The sequence below is a fragment of the Pipra filicauda genome, unplaced genomic scaffold, assembly GCF_003945595.2.
Source record: "Pipra filicauda isolate LSUMZ 115617 unplaced genomic scaffold, ASM394559v2 scaffold177_size2800117_pilon, whole genome shotgun sequence".
Taxonomy (NCBI): domain Eukaryota; kingdom Metazoa; phylum Chordata; class Aves; order Passeriformes; family Pipridae; genus Pipra; species Pipra filicauda.
Window position 1 is genome coordinate 561,280 of NW_024104284.1, and position 26,271 is coordinate 587,550.

General features: G+C 40.1%; 1 protein-coding gene across 6 annotated transcripts in view; it reads left to right on the forward strand.

Annotated features, from left to right (window-relative positions):
- Positions 1-2,239: 2,239 nt before the first annotated feature.
- SULF1 (sulfatase 1) overlaps positions 2,240-26,271 on the forward strand; it is a 121,878-nt gene continuing 97,846 nt past the window's right edge. For 3 of the 6 annotated variants that reach the window (XM_027725414.2, XM_039379847.1, XM_027725409.2), the window contains exons 1-2: positions 23,260-23,300; positions 25,521-25,618. The gene's annotated coding sequence lies outside the window, so the exon portion shown is untranslated. Of the gene's footprint in view, positions 2,478-2,874; positions 3,157-4,379; positions 4,473-23,259; positions 23,301-25,520; positions 25,619-26,271 lie in introns of those variants that run through there. The other 3 variants (XM_039379846.1, XM_027725410.2, XM_027725412.2) reach the window with 2 other exon arrangements.

The window sequence follows — 26,271 nt, forward strand, 5'->3', positions numbered from 1 at the left end:
GACATGTTCTCTCTGGGAACAAAACAGGAGTGACTGTTTCTCAATATCACAATTACCTACAATTAATCTTGCATATTAGGATTGTCTTGAGTTATTTGCATAAAGCATTATTCACTTTGCTACAAGTTTTATGTGAATGGAGGTAGCCTGACCTTAGCAAGAGTTCACAGGTTTGACAGTCAACTTGAGAACCTGTTTTATGATGCATAATTTTAACAGCATTTTGGGTATGGCTCTTCCAGTTCAGCTTTCATTTTGGCCTTTAAAACCTAAACTCTTTGCGTCTGGCAGTCTGGATAGAGAAGAAGTGGTGGAAAAGTCTGCTATAAACTGTCACAGCAAACTAAATCTGGCTGTAGTCATACAAGTAGCGGTTAAATCATCTTGCAACATCAGCAGTAGCTTTTAAGCAAAAACATGATCATGCACAGTGTTTGGGGGCTATTAATAACATTGGTTATGGAGATGAGCATTGTATTTCAAACCATTGCAGAGACTTTGAAGATAAACGTGAGTGTGCATTGTGTCTCTGTGTACAAAACACTCAATTAGAGGTCTTTTTAAACATGTCAGTTTTACACTATTGTGACTTGACAGGCATCAGCTGAGGCATCCCTGACTGACACTGGCATAAAAACTAACAGATCTGTGTCTGTACAGCACACAAATGCTCAGTAAGTTGCTTATGTATATTTATATACAAATATAATACAGAGGGTTGTGTAAGCATACAAACAGCACAACAGAAAATAATTGTACGGCACATAACTGGCATTCCTGTTGGTTAGAAGTATCTAGAGATTGAACCTTGTTGAGTTTGCATCTCATCAAATGGAGCAGCTGTGAGCTGAGTTGCATTTTAGCCAATGAGTCAGTATGCAGGATGATACAGCACAAATTTGGGGGCTTTTTGATATTCCATATTTCTGATCACTAATGATTTTTAATGCAGTTATTATACAACACTAGTAATGGAAGTACAGCTAAAGAGAATGCAAATGAGTTTAATAAAGTCTCCAGGGCTTTCTGAATATGATAGGTTATCCAGCCTGTTTACAGACCACAGTCTGGTAGAACGAAACAAAATCAAACCAAACCCTTGCCCTGAAGACATAATTGGCAACATTAAGAATCTTACAATACCCCAGGGACAGTAGTTGCGTCCCTACTTCACCACATATTATTGTCAAAAATATTGTTCAGCTGTTTATTTATCTGGAATTAGCAGATTAGGGAGTAGTGTTTTAGTGGATACCCAACATCTGTGACAGCAGTTTCAGAGTACTAAGCTGAAACAGACACTGTATCATTACTTTGGGGAAGAATCTGAGCAAATGCAAATGTGACTACAGTTTCTTCTTTTTCCTTTCTTCTCCAGGTCAGCTCTGATAACAGCTAACGGGGCACAGACCCCAGCTCTTGAATCTCACTTTTTATTAAGTATTCGCTTTGCCACTAGTCCTTCAGAAACACCCTTGTGTAAGGTATTAAAGAACAAGTAAGCCAAATCAACATTTCAAGACTCTCATATGGCTTTCATATAGCTGGGCAGAGTGTGTCTTTTCACAATTGCAAACCTTTCTTCAACTTGGATGTTAACACTTTCAGAGTAACTTTTAATGCCAAAAGGATGTCCTTCCCTTTCAGTTCAAAGAAAACACAGCATCTATCATAATATGAAATGTAGATTTAATGCAAGTGTCAAGTCAGGGACTTGGTAATGAGGTAAAAACCCTCGAGATTTTAAATCTTCTGCGCTATCTTATTACAGGGAGGGGAAAGGAAAGAACTGTTTCTTTGGCAGTTTTTCTGTGTCCCTTATCTACCCTTCCCGGACATCTTCTATAAATTAGTGGATTTTTCCTGGCAGTGTCCCTGAGAGAAAGAGGAAGGTGTGATAATGTTTGCTTTGTGGCCGAGGGAAACTGAGATATAGACTAGACACAGCCCAGACCTGCTGCGGCACTGTCCGGAGCCCCCAGCCCGGACTGGGGTGGTGACGGGTCCCCAGGAGAAGGGCGGCGATCCTGCAACTGCGGCTGCATCCCGCAAGACAGCTCGAGGCGGCGCGAAGGTGGCGGAAGCGGGTGGGGAATGGGGGAAGCAACAGGCTGGTGGCACCGCTTCCCGCGGCAGGGGGCGGGAGGAAGGGGCGCGGGGACGCAGCGCGGGGCCGGAGCTGTCAGAGCAGCGCAGCGGGCGCGGAGCGGCTGCTGCAGCAGCCCCGGGGCGGGCGAGCAGCGAGTGCCGCTGGGCGAGCGAGCCGCTGGGCACGCCGGGGAGCCGAGGCGCTTGACCCGCGTTCCGGGAAGCGCGGGCTCGGGGGGAAGTACTCGCAGATGTCTGTGTGCAGGAGCAGAAATATCTGCCCTTTGGATTTCCCCTTTTCTACCCTCCTCGCCCCTCGGTTTTACTCCAGCCTCTCTCCGCCGTTCTCCCAGGAAGGCTGGAGGCAGCCAAGGGGGAACCGCGGCACGGTAAGGAGTTGGGATTTCGGGATGCAAATGTCACATTGCCGTGCATACGACTCCCGCAGTAGCACTTTATCAGGATTTCAAGCTGCATTTTTTATCTCTTTTAGAAAAGCGTCTCTCGGAGGGCATGGCCCTCAATAGACGCGCCATAAAAACATTTTAGTGTTGCTCTAGTGCTGCTGTGCATCCCACTGCGAGGGGGTCCCAGTGGTCCTTTGGGAATACAAGGAGTCGTAAGAAGTTACACAACTGGCCACCAGACTAACCCACTCCCTCTACCTTCCCCCGAGTACCTCCCCCTTCTGCTCTTTTTTTCCATAGCAGCCCTTTTTCAAAATCTCAGGTTACTTTGCTAAAGAGTTCTCAGTCCTATAGTTTCTGCCCTTGTCTCTGCCTCCAGCTCCTTAAGAGCCACCCAACCCCAGCGATTGGATTGGGCAGCCCGTCTTGACACACCACTGTGCTGAGTGCTTGAGGACGTGTTTCAACAGATGGTTGGGGTTAGTGTGTGTCATCACACTCGAGTGGGGATTAGGGGAGAGAGGCAGCCTTGCTGGAGCTGTGTGGTCTTCCCCAAGTGTGAGCTGCAAGCAAAAGAAGAAACACCTAGCTTTGGGGGAGAAGAGGGAGCAATCGTTTCCAGCAGCTCAGAGGGAAAAGTAAAACCCCATACTTCGTTCAGGTAAAGTAAAAGGCACCTCATGCCGGTTTCTCTATTTTCTTTTTTTCCTTTTTCCTTCACGGTTTTCAGAGGAATGCTAGCACAGCACACTTGTCAAAGCCAGTTGCTGCTGCCTTATCAATGCTGCTATTGTACGGCTGACAGATAACAGCGAGCAAAGCCTGACGCTTGGCTGTCTTCATAGAGCTAACACTCTCAACGCCGCTAAGGTCACGCTTTCGGAGGTGTATATTGGAAAATCTCCCTGGGAGCGGTGTATCCCAGCCCTGCGGGTGCCTCCTCTACCCGCCCCCCACCGCCCCGCAGGCACCGCTCTCCGCTCCGCACACACGTGTGTGTCCGCAGCGGCGCGGGCGACGCGGCAGCCGGGCACGGGTGGGTGTTGTGGCTGCGGGTACAAACGCCTCCGTGTTCCAACAGATCCGTGGTCGGGCGGGAGAAGGAACCGCGGCAGAGTATTTCCTAGGCTTTGAGGAGGATGCTTCAGTAGCGTGCAGCCTGTCTGGGGTTCAGCTCTGAGGCAAACCAGACCGTTTTGAAAGTGCGTTTGAGATGTCTGTAAAGTTTGAAGACTCCTTTATAGAGACCTGGCTGGGCTTCTGATGATCGGCATCGAGATGGTTTGGCTTACACATGGGCTTAAACTTAAGAGAAAATCAGGAAAGTAGGGAAAGGCAGGGTGCAGTGTAATGCTGCTCTTGCAGCTGTAGCAGAGCAGATGGATGTAATTCATTTGCAGATCTGTATGTGAAAGTTTTACAAGTCATTGAAAACTAAGTAGCATCACTATAATGGATCATTAAAGTCTCACTATATTTATAGATTCTAAATTAGTGATCTGAAGTCTTAATTAAAAGTAAGCAAAAATTTATGCTTAGGAAGGAAGAGGGGCAGAAATGTAATTAGAAATTAGTTATGGAAGTACTCTGCTATCATTTTCATTTAATTCCGCTATTAAGTTCATTGATGTCTAGAGCATGGGAAGCCCAGCAAATTAACTAAGAAGTCAGAAATGTTATCACTAATTACAGTATGTTAGCTTATCAGAGAAGATGTTCTCATTGTTTTACTCTAAATCATCTAGATGGAGAAATTAGAGGATGGGTTATTTCCCTTTTATTTGCTTTTTTATTTTTTTCTTAAATAAAAGATTTGCTGTATATATATATGCTATCTTCCTGTGCAGAGTAATGAAATTATTTGTTTCTTTTGCACTATAACAGATCTTCACACTAACTCTCACATACCTGTGGTGCTTATGAATTATTGGCCTCCTACTTGTGAAAGAAATCTAACACTGTCCTCACCACTTACAGGTGAGATATTCTATAAATAATGCTGTATATAATGTGTTCTGAAATAAGATCTGTTTAGTAGGCTGAGCAAGGGGATTTATAGCTGGTGCTTTGTGATTTTGGCATTCAACTGTGTAACAATGCCCATAAACCCATGTTTTGGGTTGCACATATATTTTTGCCTCAAACGAACTTTTTTGTTAACTTTTTCTTTTTTCTGAAGAGACTATTTGGCCCCTTTACCGGTTGTTCTTAGCTTGTATTTCCAAACACGCTCTTTGGTATGAATGTATCCTCAGAAGTCATCCACAGCAATTTGAAACAGAGAATTAGCTAAATCCCTAAAATGACTGCACAACCAGACCAGGGTTTATGTGAATAAATCTGACCATTTTGAGTTTTCTCTCACTCCACACTTTCTCATTGTAAAAAGTGATGGAAACTTTTACAAGCTTAAAGTGAAAAACAAAACCAAAGGAAAACCTCATTATGACTCTATGTTAAAGTCTTGTATATTGGATTTCTCCTCTTTCTCCCAGTGTGTCCTGTGAGAAGCCCAATATGCCAGCTTCAGAACAGGGAGATTTAGTCTTCCAAAGCTAAGGCGCAGCACTGTGAGCTGCACAGCCTGCTGCTGTCACTGCCTAACTGAAATGCATCCCTCTTTGTGGGTCAGATGATTTATAACAAACCATATTTTTTCAAGAAAGTGCGTAGCTAACTACACATGGCCAGCTTGTTATTGTTTTACTAGAAAGAAAAAAAACCCCAAAAACTAGTTTCTCTAGCACTGCCAGAAAATCTTGCTGAGAAACTAGGAACAGCAAATCATGTTTTTCCTTCCTTTATAATGATGGGGCTGTTTAAAAGACAATGCCCACGGGGCAGTCCAGCTTCTTGTCAAAATGTAATCTACTGTTCCAGATGGTAAACATTCAAAGACATATTTATGGTGACTTCTGCATACCTTCCTTTGACATTGGCTTTTTTTTCTCTGAGAGCACTTGTGCTGGGTACACACATGAAGTTCCCATTAGCATCCTAGCAGCTGTAAAATTGTTCAGAACTCACAAAGATGTTCCTCACCGTGAGATAAAAATAATCTGAGGAAAAGATCTTAGACAGTACAAGTTCCACGATGCTCAAGGTAAAAAATTCCAGAGGTACAAAAAGATCCATAAACTGCTGCATGAAAGCTGTAACACATTTTTGTTGCGGCTAATTCATCTTTGCTTGATATGGAATGCTGAACATACCAGGCATGTCTGTACTATCAACTTGTTTGTGATGCGAGGGAACCTGCACTGCACAAAAGCTGATGTGTTTCTTTTTCCCCCAGCTAGTGAAGACTAGGTGGGATACTTATTGTCTACATAGAGTTTTCAAAGTGTCACCCTTTTTTTTTTTCCTCTTACTGCTCTGAGCAGTGAGGTGGAGCACAAGAAAATGTTTTCCAGCCAGAATGTGTTCTGCCCTGAATTGTCTTAATTATGTGTCAGTTTATTGCTTGTCAGAGGCTTCCTCTTCTTAGCACTTTATAATCGAGGTGGGTGAGCTTGTTCCATCACAATATGCAACTTCAATTTCTGCTTCTTGGCATGTCTTCTTGGCCTTTCATTGATTTTTGTCTCTGTTTCAGAGGAAAAAAATTAATTATGATTGGTGTAATTTCACATAGAAAAAATCCTCCCTTGGTGAAGTTCCAAAGGGCATGTAAATACACTTTCAAAAACTAGGCTAAATGAGAGGTCGTTAGGAAAAAAATTGCAGGTAGAAATCTAGAAATATCCTTGAGATGGCAAATAACAGTGTGAAAATTATTGTAACAGCTCTCATTTCAATCAGGAACTGATAAAAACAGTTTATTTAAAATGTTGTGATGTTGGGGACAGTGTTCCTAAATGTGGAAGCCATTATAAAATGCACACTCAGTGAATGTTAGACAGCTATGGAAAAAAATATATTGAAAGATTTGCGAATTCTTTTCTGGCTAGAACACTTCATTGCAGACTATTTTGACTGTTTGCAGGGGTTTTTTTTATCTAGCTTTGTTTAACTTACATCCTGCACTTGATGTTATATATTTATGACCAAACATTCATGCAGGATCAGGAGTTTGAGCGTTGTGTTATGTCAAGGCCCATTCTAACCCAGGCGAGGCTGGCACTTGTTGCAGATGTCATGGGAGTCATGGGTTCCATGATTTCCTTAGCTTTAGAAAGAGCTTTGGGGGATTTGTGTTTGAGTGAGAAGGCAGACTGATGCGATAACAATTGAGAAAGCTCCTTTCTGAGAGCCTTGAGAGCTGCAGTGTTCAACAGAGAACGAGGGTCCCGTGACAACTCTGCGGTGACACAGAAAGAATCCAATTAGTGGCCACTCCTGCTGTTGATACTAGATCTCTCCTAAAACATTTCCACCATTACCACCCTCATTGTAATCCCATCCACGGCACTGATAATGGGATCAAGAGTGTCTTTTCAGAATGCCTGTTTAAATTTTAACTGCTGTCTTTGGAGATTTTGAGGATATTAAATTAGAAGGCACTGAATAGCCCAGTTCCAAGAGAGCTACGTGACACACGTGTCACCCAGTAGTTGTCTTTCTCATACTAGAATTTCCTAACACCTCCATCACAGGTAGAGCTGCTGTAAGTGGGCTACAGGTGAAATCATAGAATCATAAAATCAATTGGGTTGGAAAAGACCTCCGAGATCATCGAGTCCAACCCTTGGTCCAAATCCAGTCCATTTACTAGATCATGGCACTCAGTGCCACGTCCAATCTGCGTTTAAAAATCTCCAGGGATGGTGAATCCACCACCTCTCTGGGCAGCCCATTCCAATGCCTGATTACTCTCTCTGTAAAGAATTTTCTCCTGATATCCAACTTAAATTTCCCCTGGCGGAGCTTAAGCCCGTGCCCCTTTGTCCTATTGCTGAGGGCCTGAGAAGAGACCAACCCCCACCTGGCTAGAACTTCCCTTCAGGTAGTTATAGACGGTGATGAGGTCACCTCTGAGCCTCCTCTTCTCCAGGCTAAACAACCCCAGCGCCTCACCCATAGGACTTACGCTCCAGTCCCTTCACCAGCCTTGTTGCTCTCTCTGGACCCGCTCCAGCACCTCAATATCCTTTCTGAACTGAGGGGCCCAGAACTGAACACAATACTCAAGGTGTGGCCTCACCAACGCAGAGTACAGGGGAAGGATCACTTCCCTGCTCCTGCTGGCCACGCTATTTTTGATACAGGACAAGATCCCATTGGCCTTCTTGGCCACCTGGGCACACTGTTGGCTCATGTTGAGCTTCCTGTCAATTAGTACCCCCAGGTCCCTTTCTGCCTGGCTGCTTTCCAGCCACTCTGTGCCCAGCCTGTAGCGCTGCAGGGGGTTGTTGTGGCCAAAGTGCAGGACCCAGCACTTGGCTTTATTGAACTTCATCCCATTGGAATCAGCCCATCTCTCAAGTCTGTCCAGATCCCTCTGCAATAGGGGGGCTATTAAGAAAATGATCCCTCTGCTTTAAGAGGGATAATGAATAATCCATTGAGTTGTGGCTGTCCCTGCACTGCAGTTACTTGTAGACCTTGTCCCTGGGCAGTTACACATGTGGAAAGCAGCAGGAGAAGGGAGTTGGAGGTGATACAGTCCCTTTTGCTGTGCCCTAGTAGTGACAGCAAGTCAGCCTGCTTCTCCCTTTAACAAGTCTTAAATCATCACTCTGCCTTCCCAACTGGATCAGCAACATAATAGTCCCTCCCACTCCCCTCAAGTTTTTTTTTCTGTCTTTCACTATTCTTCCTCCAACACTAATTCACCATTTCCATATGATCAGAGTGCAGTAACTCTACTGTTGTTCTTACCAAGTAGGGCAAGTTCAACGCTGTCATGTGCTTGGAGAGGATGCTGTAAAGTGGAAAGACTCAAGGCTCTAAACAATGTCACCTCGAAATGCAGCACAGTGATATATGAATTGCCAAACCAGACACTTTTTAGCTGAATTATTTTAGTGTATTTCTGTTATGTCAGTAGACTGCTTTTGAGAGCCTTTGCAAGATCTTTGTTTAGCATTGCTTGTTCATGCTCAAAAGTTACTGTTAACTGTGAGGGTAATTCCTTTTTCATTTTTGGTGCCTTAAGACTTTTACTTTCTGGGAAAACTAATGCTTGTTTCTTCTTATGGTTTATCCACACAGCAGATTTGGTATCAGTGATTTTCCCAGAACTTTAGTTGTCACTTGTAGAATCTGCTTAAAAGTTTGGTAAGCCTTTGTAACTGTGTGTGCTCTATTAATCCTGTAGCTCTGAGCCTTCCCAGTCTTAACCATTACTAGTGATTTGGTTACAGTGAAATATTTTTTGTAATAGTTGACCTTTACACCCAAGATTTTATCATGATTTTCTTGGTTTTTTTAATTTCTTTTATAGTAAAAATTAATTTACAATTAAATATGATCCTACATTGTAAGATTTGTAGTTCCCTGCCAAGTTGATAATATTGCTGGAACTCTAAAAAAAAATACTCCTTTTCACCAATTCATCACATGCTAGTGTGACGATACTACCATTATGAACTGGAAGATTTCTAGATATGGTACTGTGCTGTGGAAAATCCAGACTGTTTGTAGGTCAATGCTAGATTATCCATAGAATATTTCATGGAGTTTCTAAATGGAAGCAAAAGACTAGAAAGTCAATGATGTTATATTCTAAAAGAAAAACCTCTCCTGGTGCTGTCTGAATGTAATTATGGCACTGCATGTTGCCTTTTCTCTATGATGTGATTCTAACCCATCTTAGCAAGGAGAGTTGCTGCTCGACAGCAGCTGTATTTTTGTGGTGCTTCACAGGAGGTGAACTCTGTTTGGAAAGCCTACAGAGAAGATGGGGAAGCTTTTGGCACTGGAGTTCTGGAGAATAAATGTAACAGGGAGCTGAACATAGGGGATTGTTTTTCTCAAAAGTATCCATTAAAACAGCATAGTGGTCTGTTCCAGTATTGTAATTGCAATGTGCCAAGATGCTCGTTATTCTAACATGTGCACTGTTTTGTCTGTTTTCACTTAAAAACAGAAAAATGTGTTGTCAAGCACATAAATGTCTGCAAAACTGCCAACTCTCCTGACTTCTATCAGTAGTCTCAAGATATTTAGCCTCTTTTGTAAAGTTTGGAGTGTTAGAGTCAAGATATAATGTGAGAAGTTCAGATCTCTACTTTCTGTTTTTTTAAACCTAATCCTCCTGGTTGCTGAGCTTGCATGCAGCTCCAGAAACATGAAGGAAACTAACAGAAATCCCAAATCTCCCTACATAAATGCATGCAGGCTGTGTGAGCATGGTGGGTTTGTGCATGTCATGCCTGGCGATTAAAAAAACACGTTTTTTTTTCCTGAGGTTTACCATAATCAGTTCCCCCTGAAATTTCTGATCGGTTGTCTGATAACTCCCATTTTGTTAAAGAGGTTTTATTGCAACAGAGGGTGAGGTTTCTTGCCTCTTCTCAGATGGTGGAATAGCTTGCTGCCCTGGAGAAACCCATCCTTGATCCTCCCATCCTCTGCCTCCAGCAGTGTGTTCCCATCTCCTCCCTCATGCCAGGTTTGGCTCTTGGTTCACCTCCTGGCACGATGAATGAGCTCACCAGAGCAACGGGAAGCTCTGTTGGCTGCCTGCCTAGTGAATTGGTTCATCTCAGCAAGTGGACAGGGGATCCACATGGTACAAAGGTACAAAGGAAAGTGTACGATGGTGGCTTGGGGTGAGGGGGAGAAACATGGCCAACACTTTAGGGGAGTGTGAGCTATAAGATACTCAACCATGTGGTGACACCTCACCCTGCAAACTGGGGCACTGTGTGTCTCTGCAGGAGAAGGCATGATGACTGTGCCAGTGTCACCAGGAGCAGAAGGCTAAATGTGCATTTTTAACAAAAGTCTATCCATTTTCATTTAGAGGATTGCTGTAGTGCCACTCGGAATATGGAAAGTCTTGCCTACTGTTTTTGACTTTCTAAGTCAACAAATAGACTTTGGAGAGAAGCTAATAAACAGTGTGGGGAGAAAAGAGGAAAGAAACAGAAGTACCTGCTGAGCTGCTGCTTTAAAAAGGTGAATAAGATTCTGAGGGTGGGATCCAGTCTGCATAGCCAAGACACTTGTGGTGCCCCTTGTGTCTTAAATACTTATACAGCAGCTACCTAAAGGCATGTTTTCTCTCTGATTAATAGAGTCCCCCTGAAGACCTCCAGGCATTGCAGTTAGGCAAGCAGGATTTCCTCTTGGAAATCTTCGAAAGCACCTACCTCTTTCCATAGGTGGGGATGGAGCTTACATACTTGCTTTGCCAGGGTTGCTAAGGCACTTAAGCTGGAAGAACTTGATATCATCTTGGGTTTCTTGGTTGGCCCACAGATTAGCAATGCCGTGGATAAGCACTGTCTGTATTTGAACAGCTGTGATGTAATTCCTATACAGCTCTTTAAGGTGTATCCTATCCTTTCCACGGAAGAATGCATGAAGCAGGCATTTCATTTGAATGGCAGGAGACTCACCTGAAGAGACTAGGATGCCTAGATTAAGTGTAATTGTGGTGTTGACTGTAGAAATGAAACACTGTACTCCTCCGAACTATCACTCCTTTTACTGCTGGGTCATGCTGACACACACAAAAAAAAGACAGCTTAGCCTTTTCTTTGTAAATTATTTAATTTACAGGGAACTGTTTTAAAAATCACCCAGTGTTGTTACTTAAAGAGTGTCTCAAAGGTCTGTGAAGGCAGACAAAGCTTAGGGGGATCAGAGATGTTGTTCATGCCTGCAAGCAGTAAAGATGTAGTGAGGAATAATGGATGATCTTAGAGGAATACAATGTTGGACAAAGAATGGAAGAAAGACAGAAATATAAAATATTCAGGCCCCATGTTTCTGAATTTACCTATGCTAAATCCAGAAATATGAAATATTCAGGACCCACGCTTCTGGATTTACCCATACTAAATCTTTTGAGCATTATCTCCCACCTACTTGGCTGCCTAAGGGCATACCAGTCACAAATTAGAGAACAGCAAAGTAATAAGAAACTGAACATCCTGCAAATAATCAGCACAGGATACCTTTTAACTATCACTTTTTTCCAAGGACTTCAAAAATGCTAACAGTAATATATTTTAGAACAATATTTGGGGTTTGGTAGCTTCTTGACAATGAGAAGTATACATTAAGCCAACCTTTGTAACACTGTTTAGCAAAATTTCCCATGGTGTCACTCCCCACTATATTATTTTACCTGTAACACCTGAATTGTTGAATGTGTCCTTAGTAAAGCACATGTTACCATGTCGTTACCTATTTTACATCTATAGCCAATTTATGAACTGAGACTGTAACACTATCTGCTTGGCCACCGGGAGGTGGTAGGATTTAGGGAGACCATTATCATAGTTAGACCAATAAAAATGTTCTGAAATTAACAGAAATTTATCTGTCAGGCATTCCAGTAGTTTCTTTTATCTCTATATCTGTAGAGGGTTGGCATTTCTCATTTCTCTGTAAACTTTAGTCCATTCGCGGTATATAAGCTCATGGAGGAAGGCTTCCTGTGCTCTACTGCTCTGCCCTTCAAGTTCTAAGTGCAGAAGGCCACTGTGCTTGTTTTTTGGTTTCCTTCTTCTTGGCATGGAGAATTCCTCTAAAGCACAGATCCTCTGAAGTGAGGAAGGGTAAAATGGAGACACTTTGAGATATGCATGGTCAGGGATCACCAGAGTCCTCAAAAAAATAGCAGTTCAGCATAGGAAGGTGTGCAGCTATAGAGAGATATTGAAACAGGTACATCATTCTTTAGATCTTTTCCATCCTGGGCAGCTCACATCCAGTTTTCCCTTTCACTAAATTGCAAACATTTCCTCTCTGCAAATTTTGCACTGTTTTGCACCTAATCAACTTGTGAAGGGTTTGAGATGCAGTATAACCATTTCTCAAGAACTAGATCTGTTTTACAGCTACTTGTTTTGTTCTTGGGTACCATGGATACCTGGAACATAAAGAGGATGTCTACCAAGTCCTCTGAATCCTTTAGACTGGATAGTAGTTGCCACCATGGTCTGCAAAAGCCAGATAAAAGAAGGATGTGGCTAACTAGAACCATGCTGTCTTGGGCAAGTGACACTGTGCAGTTATATCTTGATATTGTCTGTTTTGAGGAACCCCATCCACCCTGTATGTAAGCCTGGAGAATTCACTGCTCTTTCTGGTAGCTGTACAGCATTTGTAGTGTGAGAATATCATATGGACTTTGTATATTCCTCCTTTTGTGTGCTGTGTAAGAATCCTTGGTCTTTGTTAAGAAACCCACAGGGTTATTGGAGAGAATCATGTTCTTAGGAGCTTGAACATATCCCCGTGTTGAGTGAGTTCTGCAATCATACTCATATACCTATCACACTGCTTTTGGGTGCTGGTTCAAAGTCGCTTTGAATAAAGCTGTTTTCCACATACAGCGTATGGTTTAATGAGGTCATCGATATGGGCATCAGCAGCCTAACTTCGGAGAGTGATGCTACTGCTGTGACCTGTCTGCTTCACTGCTCTGCTGCAGATTACTCATGGAGTGCATGCACCCACTTCAGGAGATCCAGAGCAACATCCAATGCAGAGCAAATTTTAATTTGCCACAAGAATATTTGCCCTTCAGTCAGAGACAGTTCAGATAATGAGCAACAGTAATTCAGCCCTTCTGCATTTGCTGCAGTAACACAAGCCTGTACTGAAGCCTGAACTGTGACACTAATGCTGCCATGACAGGGGAACACCCATGTATTAAATCTGGTAGCTATTTGAACTATTCACTAGGTTTTTTTAGTCTCCAACCACCAGTTGCTGCCGGAACTGCTCCATTTCCCGGTCTACAATATAAGAATATGTTGGGCTTTTCAGTTCAGAATCAATCTCAATAATGCATGTATTTATGAGTCTGTGTGTTTTTTAAGGCATACTTTACTGTCAAACAGCTCATCTCTAAAAAAGGTGTTGCAGTTAGTTTGAATGAGAGCCTAACAGAGGGAGGGCAGAGCAGGTCTCCAAGAATGTCTCACCCCTCTCTTCCAGACACCTTGCTGAGTCACATCTGGTATGAAATGAGGAGCCCATGTCTCAGTCCTTATCTTCAAAGCTCTGTGTGGGCCACTCATTGAAGAAGCTTTTTGCCCCACTTCATCATGAATCACCAACATATATACTTAATAGGAACAATGTTACTAAACAATGAAGGATGAGAATTGAGATGGGCAAGAAAGTGCCATGCTGATACTATAGGGAGAAGCATCACAAATGAGTCTGAGAGACTAGGCAACTTCTAAAACAGACAGAGTAGGAGTCTGTTTCATGGCTGACAGACATACCAAAGTAACAGAGACCAGATTTGGTGAGCAGAGCATGGAAAGAAAATACATTATTTTTCTTTCTCAGTGGCATTTCAGTGTGCTTGTTGCACACATCTGTTGATCCGTTCACATATCAGTCTGCTGAAAGGTATATTTATCTGTTCTTCCAGGAGAAATCCCAAGTGTGGTGTTGCGCCTTCAAACATTTCTAGGGCATTTACCATGTATTATATTCTGTTGTCCAATGCCTATAGTTGCTGTAATGGACATGAGGAGGTCATAGTGTCAAAGCAGAGCTAATCTGTTTTCAAGCAGTTTGGAAATTATATACCTGTAGATGTTAATTTCCATCTTACTTTTTTGTAGTGCTGGAAGAAAATTCTTTCTTCCTTAGAAGCCTCATGTAAAACAAAAATTTTCCACTTTGATAAAGCCACATATGCCCTGAGAACCGTTCAGCTTAGAGTACATGTATGTGGAAGTACACAAGTTGGATGATTACCTTGTGCACCACCAATTATATAGTCTGCAAAGACTAAAGCTTTTATTTCTCTTTTGCTGTTTCTTATGTGTCCTTCATATTTTACCCCATTTTGTATACAGTACACAAACTGTTTTCCATTTACACTTTTATCTTTTGATAAAAAGATACTTTAAGATCTTGTGTTCAGTGCTGTCAGGAAACTGCTTTAAATGAAAGTGTGGAGTGATGCGGAATAGTTTTAATGAAGGCTAGAAGGATGTGAACTTAATCTTTTTCATAGGAAATTTTTTTGTTCTGTTCCATCCTGTGCCCTGCTTAAACACATTGGTCTTTCTTGACCTTTTCCTTGATGAAGGATGAGTGGGAAATATCTTGGCTGCAGCCTTTCCAGCTTAACCTGAAAGACTTTCCACAATTCATATGTACTGTCCCTGCTATGGACATTTCATCTTTCCTGAATCAAAATTGTTGGATTTTCAGAGAGAAATTAATAGCTTGTGGCAATGATAATGAAGTGTCAAGCCTTCCTCTCTCATGTCTCCAGCTCTATTTTGCTAGTCCTCTTGCTAGAGATTAACAAATCTCGGGAAAAAAATCTCAGTTTGGTTAATGGGTTCCTTCCAAGCGTCATCTTCATTGGCATTAAGAACAAATATAAAGAATTGCTGTATTTGAAATTTATTAATATTGAGTGTGTTCCTTCTGCAAAACCCTAGAAATATTGCCATGTTTTCCATCTTTATCTGGGTATCTTTTGTGCCTACTGTAACATACATAGAGGGAGACAGAATGCTCTTGGCCAGTGAGGGGTCTATTCTCAGTCCTCGGTGTGCTCGCTGCAAAATACTTTGGCAATTTCTCTGTAAAAAAGTTTCAGAGACAGCAAGAACTACATCCTCAGGATGCTGCTGCTTTTAATGGACAGGCTGTCATGTTCTCCAGTTACCACACTCTTGAGAGAGGTAGGTCTGAACGCGTCTCTTGCTCTCAGTCCCAGTGGTAACCACGGTAGAATTTTGCGGTTTGGTATGTCTCCATTTGTTATGGCACATCAAATTGTGTCCATGGAGCTTTGTTATAAGACACACAACAATCTGCAGTGGCAGTGTGAGAACTGACTGTAGTGCAGGGAATGTCCAGCTCATCTCCAGGAGGAACAACCTCAGGTTCTCACTGCAGGGCAAATGCTCCATCCCTAAAATATCTTGATCATCCTTCACTGAACTTTTTCCAGTTTACCATTGCTGGTTTTATACTGCAGGTCCCAAAATTGAGCACAGTACTGTAGGCGCCATCTAATGAGCTCAGAGCAAAGGGACTTAGCATCTGTTCTTGTGGAATTCCATTAGGTTCCTGATGGCCCATTGCTCCACCCCACCTAGGTCCTTCTGCCTAGCAGTTCCATCTTGAGGAGATTCACTGCTACTTCAGATGTGTGCCATTCTCAGACTTAATGACAGTTGCTTATCTTGCTTAAAACACTTGCTCTCAAGTTGTTGTTTTCATTATTTTACTTTAAATTAAATTTTATTCTTGATTTTCATCCCGAGTTCTCAGTGGCTTTGATTAAACTGGATATTAATAAATAGCAGTATATTAAAGCAATCCCCCATTCCAGCTTGTAGTTTGTTCATGATGTATGCAGTTGTTCTCAACTCACCTTTAAATAGCTCTTCCAGTCACAGGGAGCTGCAGATATTTCTCCAAAATACATTTTCATATGATGGTGCTCTTCCTCTTTTTGGCCAGCTGTGTCACATTGGACATCCTTAAGAAGACCTCCTTCAAACAGTGCCTTTCAAATTTAGTGGTTTGCTGTGCAGTCCAACTAAACAGTGTTGAAGATAGTATTTAAAACATATAAGCTAAAACTATGCAAAATTTTTTATTTTAAGTTTAGGCTTTCTTTTCAGTTATGGATTTTTATTGTCTTTTGCAGAAGTTTGGGAGGACTTTAAATAGACTTTGTGAGTCCTGAAATAGATGAATTTCAAACAACTGCACCCTGCAGTCTGGAGCCCTTATCTTCAGTAATATTAGTGATATTATTTCCTCTGAGTACCTTGCTGCTCTGTAGCAATGCTACTTTTGGCATCCTCATTTTACTTAAAGTTCTTCCCACAAGTTGTCAATTCTCAGTAGTGATGGTTCTTATATGTCTCTATAACTTTAGAACTGATCATTATCACAACCTAATTTTAGTCCAACACGCATATCCTATTGATGGGTGTATTGTCCTTATGAAGTTATTTTAAAATTCTGTTTGTTGCCAGATAAAGAGTTAACCAACAAAGCTGAAATGTAGGAACTTAAAACATATAAAGTCCAAAGCCAGAGATAAGGATATATAAAATGGAAAAGCTGGAAGAACTCATTTATTAATATAATAGTGTATGCATCTTCAAAATCATACATTGTGGCCTTGAGTTTTACTGGTGAATTCATACTGTGCTATCCTGTATGCCATGATATTAAGGGAAGAATACTAATACCAATTTTCTGGCTTTAAACTTCAGGAAAAGTTAGCAATGTACAATAAAAAAGCTGAATGAAAGAAAGGAGACTTGAGCTTTTAAGATCAAAAATAGCTTTTACAGCTAATAGCTTTCACAGTTCTCCCTTCTTCATATTGCTGGAGCAACTCAAAAGATACACAGCTGTTAAAAAAGCCTCCTCCTTAGAAGAGGAGACTTAATGTTGCTGAAGCTTGAATATAATCTAATTTAGATTTTGTGAGTGGGACATGGAAGAAAATGGTCTTCGTAAGAACTATTTCCACCATCATGTTTTAATAATGGAAGTGAATGTTTTTTCTTTCTGTGTTTGGGGGGAGGAGGGGAGGCAGAACAACAGAAATATCTGTATCCTTACTACCTGTGTCCATAGCATTACAATATTTAGTGTACCTTTCACTCTTTTGGACATATTTAACTTCAGGAATTTTCCATTTTTAAGTTCATTGTAAGAGCAACAAAATATACAAATTACACTAATATGAGAGAGGCAGTGCAAACTATAGCTCCCAGCCAATCCACGAGTTCTTTTGCATCCATCTTTAGTTCACCTCTGCCAATATAACAATATAAGATTTCAACAAAAGAGCATGTTTTTCCTGAGAAACAAAATTTCCTAGCACTCTGTATTATGTAATGTTCTGAGAACGCAAAATGTCTGGTTAGACTGATAAGTCACCTCTTTGACTTATAAAAATATATTCACATGGATTACTAAAGCAGTTTTGCTTAAGGATAATGGTGTAATAGATACAAATTAATCCCGTAATTCCTTAAACCTCACTAAATATATTGCAAATGTTTAGTGTCTATTGTGGCAACATAAAGCAGAACTCTTAATTAGCCTAAACAAAACAAATCATAGGAGAGTTTTAAAATCTGTTTCGAATTTCAGAAAAAAACCTCATAGATTTGCCGTATTATTTTTTTTTTCACATCTTGAATCAGACGCGAACAAATGCGTTTGTATGTGTGTGTTTTCCCCAGAGCACTGAGAAGAATGTCGTGTGAGAATTATCTTTTCCATTCACAGTCATGCTGCTATTTGGTCACATTTCAATCCAATGAAAGAAAAAAAGAAGGTAGGGGGAATTGAAAGCACAGCGCAACTGCTTAAATTATTTCAAACTTCAATGGTGCTGCAACCCTTAACAGAAGGCAGAGCTCAGTTGTGTCTATGGAATGGTTCCACATTTCTAAAAAAAAAAAAAAGCTAATAAAAATTTTAAGGACATTAACAAGCTAACACAAAAGATAAATTACATATAGTTATTTTTCTTTCTATCTTTTTGTGGTGAACTTGTGCTTTCTCCCAATCAGAGAGGCAAGTTTCCAGCAAGTAGGCTTCCTTCCCTCCTTCCTTGCCTTCATGTTTCACTTTCCTAAATTGTTCCTTAAATATTTAAATTAAGGCCATCTTGCTTTTTGACTCATTGATTTTAGTGACCTTGTTCTTTGTGTTCAGGAGGCGATAAGGAGTGGTCATGTTTCAAGTCACACTGACTTTGTTATTTCAAGTGCTGAAATATAGGAAAAGTCTGTTTTATTAAATCCTGAGTTATTTTTCTGTCTGAAACAACCTTGTCAGTAGTTTGTGTATCTTACTAAAGAAAAGGCTGAAAAATCTACCAGAACAGTAAGGCACAGGAAGATGCTGATATTTTATCAACTAAGAAAGCACACAAAATACGTGAAGGGGGAGGTGGAGCAGAACATTTTTTAGATGTGACTTGATGAGGGTGCGCTTGATCTCACTGTCCGTGTCACCAACAAAGATGTTAAATGTGCTGATCCAGTACCGACCCCTGAGAAACACCACTTTGCTCTCCATTTGGACATAGAACCATTGACTCCAACCCTTTGAGTGTAACTATACAGCCAATTACTTATCCAGCAAGTTGTCCATCAATCAAATCCACGTTTCTTCAGTTTAGAGGCAAGGATGTCATGCGAGACATTAACAAATGCTTTGCACAAATCCAGGTAGATGATGTCAGTTGCTCTTCCCTCATCCACCAACGCCATAAGCCTTCTGATTAAACTGAATTAGGAAAAATTGCAAGTTATATGTAAAGTGGCTTGCTGTATCAGAGCTGAATGGAATATTTTCTGTTATTTTAGATTGCTTAATGTATTTCTATTACCTACTACGTTGGCTTTATTGTATTTTTACTTCAATTCTCTTAATGTTCAAATTTTTACTTTTGTTTTTCTATGTTTATGTTAGAAAGCACAATTTGTCCTTTATTCTTTTGAAGTTAAGAGCTGTGTATAGTTTTGGCACCAGCTAGCTAGCTAAGCACTGGGAAGCAGACTTGAATCCTCTAGCCAGTGTTTTTTCACAATGTAGCGAAATAGATTCTTGTGTCAAGCTAACACATTTTTCCAAATGAACAATCAACTACTACAGTAATTTTTAGTTATATCCACCAAAATCATGATGAAAAATTAAGTTAGCAGAGTCTGTTGTCTCAGGAAAAAAATATGTATATAGTTTGATTTTATCTAATTTAAGGGGTTTACTCATGACTGTTAAAAGCAGTATTTACTCTTCAAAAAGGTGACAACAAGAAGTTTTCTTCTGCACCTTCTCATCCAGAAATGGGGGTCAGGGGTCATTTTAGGACTGATGCTAAATTGCCCCTTGCATATCCAGTATATTGATAGCAAGTAATCTTTAGCAGTAAGTGATCAAAGCCCTTTATAATTTAGTCTACTGAGATAATCCTATTGAGTTATGAATATCTAGAAGCATATGAGATCAGTTATAAGTGTCACTGTTTTGCATATAGAAATAGATGTTGTAATGATCTGCATAGGCTGATCAATTGTTTTTTTAAACAGCAGATGTTTCCATTGCTTTGTCAATACTGCTGCATGAGTAATGAAGTCCGTAACGTTCATAAGTTGCTGGCATTTGGTGCCTTTTTACTACTCTGTCTTCTGAATCTATTATGAGCAAGGCTACATGGCATCATCACTGCAGTACCGGTAGTGGGAGAGCTCTGTGTACGCTGGAGGTCCCCTATGTGTCTATAATGGAGCTTGAGTTCTGAGAAACACTAGGACCTATCCTTATCCAGAAGTACTTTTTGCAGTGCCTACTGAAGGCAATGGGAAAGATGAAGCCAGAGGAGAGTTGAATGCTTGCATAAATTGTAGTTGCTCAGAGTGCTCTGCAATCATTCTTATAGATGGTCCAGGAAAAAAAGTATTGGATAACTAGAATTGGATTCTCCTGTCCATTTATTGGAAATTGTGAAGTCAGCCACCAAAATGTTTTCTGGGTCATTCTGTTTTCAGTGAATTACAGCTGCAATCATCTTGCACTTCTAACTTATGTATAGAATATTTAAACCTTGGAAATGCAAAAGTACTTTATGCACACAGAAATCACTAAGTTCACCACTGGAATAAAGTTGTTTCTGACTGAAATTGGAAGCTGGTGCGTAAGGACAGTCTTTATACATCATTTGTCTGAGGAAGTAATGAACATGTCTCTGGCTGAGTCTGTAGAAAAATGAGGGTCTAGCATTTTCCTGTTTTCTGAAAGACCTCCCTTCTGGCATGAGTACATAAATTTAGGTCTGTCTGAGATGAAGTGAAACACACATAACACTCCCTGCAGTCCCTCAGTCTTCCTTTGGAGGCTTTGTGACAGTGTTTCTTTTGTGAGATAAGATCATTGCATCCCCAGGACGTGGTAATAGCCACGTATTACCACTTCTGGAATGATTTGAAAAATGTTTTATCACCAAAATATCACAAGTATGGAAAAAGTCCTGCACATAGTAAACCCTCCTATTGGTTGTCTGTGTTATACAGGGAAGATTTCTCTCAGTGTCACACACAGACCTACACTCTCTCAAATTCCCAAACAATATGCCATCCAAAAGTATCTAAACTCCTGCTGTTCAAAGGCAGAAACAATAAATACTAATCTTGCATTACAGTATGCTGTAAGCCTTTCTCATCCTGGGATGCTATTAAGTCTCCATCTGTACAGGTTGGAAATACGTTGTGGCAAGGTTCCTGACTAAGGCTGTATTCAGAATTTTGGTAGTAAATGGTGTACAAAAACCTGAAGAAATAAAATGAAAGAAAAAAAATTAAAATTCCCCTGCAATATGTTTAAAGACAGCAGCATTTAAAGAAAGGAACGGGTCCTTTTTCCATAGAATAAAATTATGGCATAACATCCTCTCTGAAGTTAAGTCATAATGAACTCTTTCGTGCACCTACTGGAAAGTGTTATATTTCCGTATGCTCATGAATGTGGAAAACAGGGATCTGGAAACTTTGACAATGGTAGCTACCATCTCCATGTGTATTTTTCTGCTTTGTATGGACTTGTTCAATGCCTACTAAGGTAAATGGAAAGACTCCTGTTGATTCCGGTGCTGTTAGACTCATTCTTCTGTATGTCATTCAAGGGCTTATTTCATCATCACTTTGCTTCATCACCTGATATTCTTACTCTTTTTTGTGTAGATAAGGAGTCAGTGTTTCACTCCAACTGGTGTGATTAGGTGATTCTTGATTTTGTCTTATCCATGTACTTGAAATTGGCATCTTCAGTGCAGTAGAGAGCAAGAAAGAAAAATAAAAAAGTCATGTATTTCTCACAGTGAAAAAGGGAGATATTTTTAAAAGCTTGCTGACTGTGAGCAGGAATGATGTGAGGGTTGTTTTTTAAGTATCTTCCCTCTATTTAATTTGCAGTTTTAATCACTGTTTTCTTCATTAGCTTAGTTTCAGCTTGATAATTTGTTTTCTTTATTTTCTTTGCTGTTACTTACTTGGCCATTAGAAAACCCTTTCCTTTCAAAAGTTCTTTGCCCAAATTGTTTCCCATAACAACAGCAATAATGGGGAAAAAATACTCCTTTAAATAGCAATTCGGTTCATCCTTTGGTACTTATATGCAGTCACTCCTTCAGTGGGATTTGCACTCACATAACTGAAGCTAAAAATCTGGCCTTGTGCATCACAGCCTTCCCCCATGTAAGTACATGTAACTACAACAAGGAACTGTAATAAAACAGAGTTAAGACTTCATTTATGTTTCAAAACTGAGGGAATAGTATGGTTAATCATCTCTTAGTGTTTGCATACCTATCCTTCCTTCACATCCTCTTGTACTGTGGCTGATGGCTAATCTTTCGTTATATCATGTGCTTGAGACTTGGTCTAGCTAATAGACTAAGTGGAAAAAAATATGTCAGTTATGACTTCTTGGCCTTTCATTATATCACAGATTTTGCTGTGGGAAAAAATTGTTCTAACACTACTGCTCGTTCAACCAAGTCCTGTGGGAAGGGGCCTGGGGCACTCACCCATCCCTGGTGCTGGTCACCCAAGAGTTATTGCACTCAGAAGGTCAGCAGAGCGTTGCTGGCTCCTATGATGTGGTCAAAGGAGAGCTTATGTGGCCACTGGGACAGATAAGTTGTGTTGAGGGTGATCGACTATGAGAGTGCTTTTATTTAATTCCTAACCTCTTGGCCCAGGCAATATACATGCCCAAGAGTGCTGAGGGTGTCCAGAGAGAAAGACGAGTCTTCACTAATTGCCCATAACTTTATATGATATTAATGGTATATGATATTAAAAAGATTCTATAGTAGCTAGTGACAATGTCAAAGAAACCTGTCAGTCTGATTATGCTAGCTATTACTGCCCTGATTAAAAAAAAAATGGAAACCAATCAACAAAACAAAAAAAAATTATTAAAAGCTGGACAGATAATCTTTCAAATAAAGAGAGGCAAAACCACATATTAGGTAATACAATAATAATATTAATTTTCACTTCTCCAATTATTTCATACCTATGTAGTTTTTTAATATTAAGAGTGTTCAGTCTAGATTCTGAGCTTAAATTTTCAAGGGGAAATCATAGAAGACCTATTGGTTTTCACAGCCACTACCAACTTGAAAACCTAACAGCACATTGGTTTGTATTTTGATTTATTAGGAAGCAGGCTTAAATGAACTTACTGGCTGGAATCTAAATAAGTCATGCTGTATTTCTGCTTTGCACCTGAAGAAGCAGCTTTAGAGAGCTACTGTCCTCTGTAGATTCTGTATCCTCTCAGTATAACTTTTTCAAGAAAATACTAAGTAGGAAAGAGAATTGTTGATAAATGGAGAAAATTGCAGTACTAATGTACTTTGCTGTAACCATTCCCTGCTGAAACTTGAGGCAATAGTCCCAGTGAGGCTTAGGGGATAGCTCAAAAAAACATTCCTCTATGCAATGTTTCTTTTTGTGCTGGAATTTGTTCCTAGAAATAATATATAGATAAAGTGATTTGTTTGGGTTTTTTTCTTTCAAAATATCATTAAATTTATTGCTTAGAAATTGTTATAATTTTAATTTTCTATTGGTTTATTTATTACAGAAGAAAAGAGACTGAATTGAGGAAGAGTGGAAAAATAATGATAATATTTCTTTCTTGAATAAGAAAAAGGTAAGATTTAGAGGACCATAATACTGCAAGTACTTATTTATTGCATAATAATAACGATGAGGTAATTTTTTAAGATACCAAATGCTGGCAGCTTTTGATTTAAACTTATTCAGACATTCACAGTCTTGGCTGCCTAAAATCTGATGATTTAAAATTCACAATCCTTTCCAATTAACTGAGACAATGAGTCCACTGTTTATGCCACTGTATTAACCTGTTTTGCATTAGAGAAGAAAAGGTTACATTTCACTTTGGAGCAGCATGTTGGGGTTGTGTGTACTTCAGGTTGCTTGATTTATACTGTCTCCAGTTTGGGTTTGTTGAAGGGAGAGTTGTTTTTTTTTTGCTTCCACTCCATTCCCTGGAAGCTATAAATGCCCCAATTTTTCCTGGGATTTCCTTTTTTTTTTTTTTCCTGCTCCCAGGTATCCAGATGTGAATGAAATAATGCTCCCCATATGTGTTCACTGTTCCCATTGCTGGTGTCTGTGCAAGTCAACCTAGTTTTCCTAATAAAGTTGGGTTTGACCTTTTGGAAGTTCTCAGATGAAGAATCTAACTGCACTCATTAGCCTCAAAAGAGATAGACTTCCCTGCCACTGCCCCTATAAAGAGATGTAAGAAACAGTAAAGCATGATTGTTCCAAAACCAAAGCCAGGCCTCAGAGCTGTTCAGGAGTGTGCAAGCATTAGGCAGCCAGGATCTGGCTGTGCCTTCCCAGAAGAGTGGTGCAACAGATGGAGAGAGATCTTGAAGAAGGGGAGCAGACAGACTGATTGACAAAGAGACTTAACAACAGAGGAAACTAGAGAGAAGCCCTTTTGACTGACAGGCTGACTTAGGCAGGAGAACACTGATGGGTTTAGTGCCTCCATATTCCAGCCAGGAGCATCATGTTGTACATTCTGACTGCTGGGGTGGTGGCCCCTGGTTCTCCTCATTTCTTGTGATGGCACTGGAAGTGGTGTAACAACACAGGGAGCCATGTGATAGAGCTGACCCATCTGAAAACTAATCTTGCTTGCTGTTTTACTGTTATGGTTTTGGCTGGCACAATTAGTACTTGGGCGGATTAGTTCTTTCTTCTGGCCCTCCTCAGCCCCGGGAGTGTGTGCAGACACATGCTGGAGACACTCACTGTCAGGACAGTGGGGGAAGGTGGTGTCTCTTCTGTCAGAAGATTGTGACTCGTCAAGGCTGAAACTATAGCTCATGTCAACAAAATATTTCTTGTGTTCATCAAAATAAATGAAGCAAAGCTCCTTTTTCTGTCAGTGAAACTTTCTCCTGACTAGAGTCACCTGTGAGATCTGGAATCTTAATAGTTGCTGAGGCTAGAAGAGGAGAAAGTAGATATGAACCAGTAGGTTCTTACCAAAGGAAGAAGATGATTGAGGAATTTAGATTAATATACTAGATACTAGTAGCTACCTTTCAGTTGCCTATAGACAAAACTATTGTTTGTGGTAATTTATATATGATTTCAATATTACCTCATTTTAGTAAAGAACAAGTAAATGAATGAACAATTATGAAAGCCAAGGCAAGTATCTCCAAATTTCTATTCAAATATTACAAATATTCCTGGAAAATGTGTCAACAAGTTATAGAACTTAATAACAAACATCTGGATATTTGAACTGTCCATTCAAATCTGGGGCTGGAGATGCAAAGGTTTTGTTAGTCAAACAGTAGGACTACACTGAACTTGAAGATCTACAGTGCTGTTAAATTTGATAGAGCTTTCTCACAGGGAGTGCAAAAGGAAAACACTTTCATTTGATTTTGATAGCTAAATAGAATATAGGTTATCCTTTCTGTACTATTTTACAATAGTAGAAATTGCTCTTTTTTTTTTTCTCATGTAGAAAAACATCCACCGTAAGTTATCTTGCCTGTACTAAGGCTCTGAAATAGCAGGTACACACTGATAGCTACTTTAATGATGAACAAAACACAATGAAGTCATGATTTTTAAAAAATGTAAAGTTTCAATTATTTTAAATATGGCAGTTTGCTAACTTGTAAGCAAGGTAATTATACATGGATAAACTTGATTCTGCGGAGTGATTCGGCAAAGTAAACAGGAATTTAGTTTATTTTATTTAGTTTAGTTTTACAAACAAATTCTAAATCCAGTATGAACAGAGCTTGTGTTAAAACTGAAAAGTGTGATTCCTAGCAGTTTTAAGTATTAATGTGCTCTCCCCTTTTTGCAGGTTTTGCCTGTAATAAATTCACTATGCAAGACGTACAGACTTCTACCCAATGCTATGAAAATTAACCAAGGCACATTAATTTCAGGAAATCTTCAAAGGTACAAAAATATAATGCTTATTCATTAATTAATTAAACCAAAGAAGCCATCAGCATGTGCTACATAGCCTAAGTCTTATGTCAGGTCAATAATTAAGCTGTAGTAAATCTTCTGGAGGTTCTGTCCTGCCAAACTTTAAAGGCTCAAGACTAACTCAAGGACCCTTAACATTTTAGTAAGCCAGTAAATGATTACGCAGATAGCTTTTCAATCCAAAGTCTGCTACTATTAACTTTCTATTTTTTAAGACATCCAGGAATGGTATGTTTTGTGGTTATTGAATAATATCCTGTGAACAAAACGTATGCCTTTCGTGAGTTTACAAAAAGGAATATTTTATAGACTTCAGTTATGTCAAGATAAAAGCGCACTTTTCCTGCAGGGAAAGATATACATTAAGTGAAAAGTAATGGTTTGGAATTTTCCCTTGTTTATGTGAACATGATGATTATGAAAACTTGAACCTAACCTCACTGTATGCAGCTGGTCATGGTAAAGAGAAAGCATTATGCAAGCTGTCGTATTGGACTCTGCCAAAGCAATTCCAAAATATCTGCAGTAGTTATGTGCTTTCAAGGTCTGGCTGACTTTTAGGTGGAATTAGGAGGTCATAGCAAGTTGTGTGGTGGCCTCGTGATGTGGGAATTATGGCA